We start from the raw sequence: 6,000 nt of genomic DNA, 5'->3' as shown, positions 1-6,000 counted from the left end.
CAGGTCGGGGAAGAAGGGGGGGGGGGTTGCGCTCTATGTCAGTGAGCATTATACATCAACCCTCATCAAGACGGAATCCAAGGTTGAGGTAGTAGAATGATTGTGGGTTAGGCTACATGGGGGGCAAGGAGAAAGGGATTTGGTGGTAGGGGTCTGCTACAGACCCCCACATCAAGGGGAAGAAAGAGATTCGGGGCTCCTGAGGCAACTCTCGGAGACCATAAAAGCTAAAGAGGCGGTAGTCATGGGGGACCTAAACTACCCGGACAGCTGCTGGGAGTCACAGACAGCAAAGTCCCACCACTCACGCAGGTTTCTAACCTGTGTACAGGACCTCCACCTGACACAGGAGGTACACGGTCCCACTAGGGGGAATGCCATACTGGATCTGGTATTGGCAATGGGTGATGACATGGTAGCGGACCTCCAGATTGGTAGCCATCTGGGGGACAGTGATCACCTAATAATAGAATTCACCATGAGACGTCGAGTGGGTAAGGTAACTAGTAGGGTGAAAGTGCTAGACTTTAGGAAAGCTGATTTCAATGAACTCAGGCAATTAGTCAAGGACGCACTGCAGAGTAGGAGATTTGAAGAGATGGAAGCCCAAGAAGGGTGGCTGTGCCTTAAGGAAACGATCCTTTGGGCACAAAGCAAGACGATCCCTGAGCGAGGCAAAAGAGGGAAAGGGGCCAGGAGGCTTCCCTGGCTGACCAGAGAAATCCAGGGCAGCCTAAGGGCCAAAAGGGCAGCACATAAAAAAGTGGAAACAGGGAGAGATCACCAAAAAAGAATATACCTCCTCTGCTCGTGCTTGTAGGGAAACAGTTAGACAGGCCAAAGCTACCATGGAGCTGAGGATGGCAACCCAAGTAAAAGACAACAAGAAATTGTTTTTTAGATACATACGGAGTAAAAGGAAGGCCCAGGGAGGAATAGGACCCCTGCTAAATGGGCAGAAACAATTGGTGACAGATAGGGGGGACAAGGCTGAACTCCTCAACGAGTTCTTTGCCTCAGTGTTCCTAAGTGAGGGGCACGACAAGTCTCTCACTGGGGTTGTAGAGAGGCAGCAGCAAGGCGCCAGACTTCCATGTGTAGACCCTGAGATGGTGCAGAGTCACTTGGAAGAACTGGATGCCTTTAAGTCGGCAGGCCCGGATGAGCTCCATCCGAGGGTGCTGAAGGCACTGGCCGACATCATTGCAGAGCCACTGGCGGGAATATTTGAACGCTCATGGCGCACGGGCCAAGTCCCAGAGGACTGGAAAAGGGCCAATGTAGTCCCCATTTTCAAAAAGGGGAGGAAGGAGGACCCGGGCAACTATAGGCCAGTCAGTCTCACCTCCATCCTTGGCAAAGTCTTTGAAAAAATTATCAAGGCTCACATTTGTGAGAGCCCGGCAGGACAAATTATGCTGAGGGGAAATCAGCATGGGTTTGTGGCAGGCAGATCATGCCTGACTAATCTAGTTTCTTTTTATGACCAGGTTACGAAACGCCTGGACACAGGAGGAGGGGTGGATGTCGTATACTTAGACTTCAGGAAGGCCTTCGATACGGTATCCCACCCCATACTGGTGAACAAGTTAAGAGGCTGTGACTTGGATGACTACACAGTCCGGTGGGTGGCGAATTGGCTGGAGGGTCGCACCCAGAGAGTCGTGGTGGATGGATCGGTTTCGACCTGGAAGGGTGTGGGCAGTGGGGTCCCGCAGGGTTCGGTCCTTGGACTGATACTCTTTAATGTCTTCATCAGTGACTTGGACGAGGGAGTCAAATGTACTCTGTCCAAGTTTGCAGATGACACAAAGCTATGGGGAGATGTGGACACACCAGAGGGCAGGGTACAGCTGCAAGCAGATCTGGACAGGTCGGACAAGTGGGCAGAAAACAACAGAATGCAGTTCAACAAGGAGAAATGCAAAGTGCTGCACCTAGGGAGGAAAAATGTCCAGCACACCTACAGCCTAGGGAATGACCTGCTGGGTGGCATGGAAGTGGAAAGGGATCTTGGAGTCCTAGTGGACTCCAAGATGAACATGAGTCGGCAGTGTGACGAAGCCATCAAAAAAGCCAATGGCACTTTATCGTGCATCAGCAGATGCATGACGAATAGGTCCAGGGAGGTGATACTTCCTCTCTATCGGGTGCTGATCAGACCGCAGTTGGAGTACTGCGTGCAATTCTGGGCGTCGCAATTCAAGAGGGATGCGGATAACCTGGAGAGGGTCCAGAGAAGGGCCACTCATATGGTTAAGGGCCTACAGACCAAGCCCTACGAGGAGAGACTAGAGAAACTGGATCTTTTCAGCCTCCGCAAGAGAAGGTTGAGAGGCGACCTTGTGGCCGCCTATAAGTTCATCACGGGGGCACAGAAGGGAATTGGTGAGTATTTATTCACCAAGGCACCCCCGGGGGTTACAAGAAATAATGGCCACAAGCTAGCAGAGAGCAGATTTAGATTGGACATTAGGAAGAACTTCTTCACAGTTCGAGTGGCCAGGGTCTGGAACGGGCTCCCAAGGGAGGTGATGCTCTCCCCTACCCTGGGGGTCTTCAAGAGGAGGTTAGATGAGCATCTAGCTGGGGTCATCTAGACCCAGCACTCTTTCCTGCTTATGCAGGGGGTCAGACTCGATGATCTATTGAGGTCCCTTCCAAGCCTAACATCTATGAATCTATGAATCTATGATCCAGGCAGAGGAACCTGCTCAGGGCTAGCACCCAGGACCCAGCTGGTGAGCAAATGAAGTGACTGTCCTCCTGGCCATTTGGGGCCAGGAGGATATGCTTTGACAGTTCAAAGCAGGCCACCACACTGGGAACTTATTTTAGGCAATAGCTGCCCAGATAGTAGGGTGGACGCACACATGACAGCAGTGCCGCACAAAGGCCAACTGTGCAGCCACGGCCCACAGGCAGCTGCCCCAGAGTTGCAGACACCTCTGCTGCAGTTCCCATGCCACAGCCCAGGTGGCCATGCGGTCCCCGTCTGGGTCTGGCAGGCACACAACCTTGGGGCTGCATGCTGTCACAGGTGGCAGCAAGTCATAGCCAGGCAACAGCTCCAACTGTGAGACTGCTGCAGGGGGTAGAGGGTGTAAGGGAACTCTAGGTTAGGTCTGCTTCAGCAGCCCAGCTGGCACAAGGAGTTAGTTTCCCCATATACCAATTGCCCAGGCAATTTGTATCTTCCATATTAACGTGGGCCTTAATGCCAATCCAGCTAACTAATCACCCCTTTGTGGGCCAAAGGTTGAAAGATATAACTAATTTCTTGGGACAACAAAAGCAAAAACAGGGTAAGAATGATGTGGGTGTCAAAGGGTCAAAATGTGAAAATAAGTTCCCCGGAGGGGGACTTAGAGCAGAGCCCCTGGAATGCACCTACCGGTCCTCAAAGGTATCCAAGAAGCCAGTGGACACCACCCACCGGTGCTCTGCCCAGAAACATGCATGGACAAGTAAGAGGAAAGCAGCTTCACAGTCTCTGGGCACCTTCCCAGTCAGAGCCTCCTTCCTGGTCAAGTACAGGACCCACTTGGCCAGGGAGAGGAAGAGGTTGACCAGGAGGTCCTGGGACTTGGTGGGGCCACAGATGGAGAGACCAAAAACAGGAAGGTGGAGGGTGAAATTCAACCAGAACCTCAGGAGGAGGTTCTTGAAGTTGAGGAGCTGCAGCCTGGTGCACTCAAGGGTCATGTGCACCAGGGTCTCCCTCTGCCTGCAGAAGGGGTAGGGTATCTGTGAAGCTCACCACATACAAGCCTGTGGTGACAGCTCCATGTAGGAGCTGCCAGGTGAGGTCCCCAGTGGCTCGCAGGATGAGGATGGAGTACAGACTCAGCCACTGGGATGCTCCAGCTACACCCTCGCCAAGCAGGTCCTGCCAATTGATGTCTGGGCGGGACATGATGGTGACATGATGGATTGTGTGACACACAAGTGTGTAGAGGTGGCAGCAATGGATGATGGAAAAGTGGACCAGATTGGTGTCCTCCAGCCATATCAGGTGGTGTAGCAGGGAGTGCTGCAAGGCCAGGTGAGGTGCCAGCCCCATGACAAACTCCAGTGGGCTGGAAGACACGGGGAGTGGGGAAGGGGAGGACTGCCACCATGCAGGACCTGGTCAACAAGGGCAAGGGCATCAGGAGGTAGGTCAGATTTCACCTTGTAGATCAGCTGGCAGGTCACGTGTCATACTGTGCCACCCACTCCTGCCTATCAAAGTCCAGGAGGTCTCTGACACCAGCCAGGATCAACCTCTGCTGCAACTGGGGTGCCTCTGCTGTCTGCACCTCCAGCTGGGGGTTCCAGAGGAGGGACTTGATGAGCAGGTAGGCACCCTGGGTGAAAGTTGCAGGGGACCTGGGGGCAAAGACCAGCCTCCAGGCCCAGAGGAGATCCTGGTAGAACTCTGGCACCCTCACAGGTCCTGCAGGGAGAAACCATGCAGGCCAAGGAGCTGCCAGTCATATCAGAGCCCCAGGAGGTGACCCCATGCCACGTGGCTACTGACACCGTATAGCAGTTACTACAGGGCCTGAAGGTGGAACATCAGGACCTGGCCATGCAGGCAAACCAGGCCCTGGCTGCCCTCCTGCAGGGGAAGACCCAGGACCTCTGCAGCAACCCAGTGCCATCATGGCTAGAAAAACTCCAGAGCCCATCTCTGGTGCCCTGCCAGGACCTCAGGGAGCACAGGCAAGGTGTGTAAGCAGTGCTAAAGCATGAACAGGACCAGCTGGTTCAGCACTAGCACTCTTCCATGCAGGGAGAGACACCTCAGGAGCCCTGCCCATGCCCAGAGCTGCTCCACCACCCTTGCCTTCAGCTGGTGCCAGTTCTCCATCAGGGAGGGACTTGTGGGGGACAGGTAGACCCCCAAGTAGAGCAGCAAGCCCATGCTTCAGTGGATCCCATGGAGCATGGGTGGGAGTGAGCCCACCTGCCACCTGTCACCCACCACCAGGCCAAAGGCCCAGTTGACCCGGACAGAGGAGGCTGCCGAGTACATCACCTGGCAGGCCTCCACCTGTGCCAAGTTGCCTGAGTCCTGGACCAAAAGGACTATGTTGTCAGCATACTGGAGAAGTACTGACAGGAAAAGCCACATCGCCAGCTCCTGGAGCATCAACCCCATGACTCACCTCCATAGGAGGATGGGGAAGGGCTTCAGGGCCAAGGCATATAGCTGGCCTGACAGTGGGCAGCCTTAATGCACCCCTTTCCTGAATGGGATAGGCTCCATCAGGGTCCAGTTGAGCTTGACCAAACACTTTGCAGAGATGTATGAAGCGGGGACCAAAGCCAAAGGCCCACAGCATGCCTGTGATGTACCCATGATCTACTCCGTCAAACGCCTTCTACTGGTCCATGGATAGGAGGGTGAAAGACAGGCCATCCCAGCATGCTAGCTCCAGGAGGTCCTGAACCAGCTACAGGTTGTTGAAGGTGGGACATCCGGGCACCATGTATGTCTGGTCAGGATGAGTCACGTCCATCAGCACAGACCACAGGTGCAGTGAGATGGCCTTTGCTGCCACCTTGTAGTCCATGCAGAGGAGGGACACGGGACACCAGTGCCTCAGGTCGTGGAGATCTCCCTTCTTTGGCAGGAGGGGCATCACGGCCCTCCTGTATGACAGGGGGAATTCCCCACTTCCCTCAGATTTGACCCAGACAACAGCAAAGTCCAGGCTGAGGAGGTCCCAGAATGCCCAGTAGAACTCTGTGGTGAGCCCGTCAATGCCTGATCCCTTATTGCCAGGCATCAGGCGGAGGGCAACTGAAAACTTGGCCAGAGCGAGAGGAGCCTCCAGCCAGTCCTGGTCACCTGCGCTGACCTGTGGGAGTCCCTTTCACAGGGTCTAATAGGCTTCAGTGTCAGTCAGATCCAGGGGGAAGAGCTCTTTGTAGAAGGTCCGTGCATCTCACCTAGATCTGTGAGGGAGGTGCCATCATCTGTCAGAAGGCAGGTGATGTACTTCTTGGCCC

This window comes from Alligator mississippiensis, chromosome 3, assembly GCF_030867095.1.
Source record: "Alligator mississippiensis isolate rAllMis1 chromosome 3, rAllMis1, whole genome shotgun sequence".
Lineage (NCBI taxonomy): Eukaryota > Metazoa > Chordata > Crocodylia > Alligatoridae > Alligator > Alligator mississippiensis.
Note: the sequence above shows the minus strand (reverse complement) of the source record.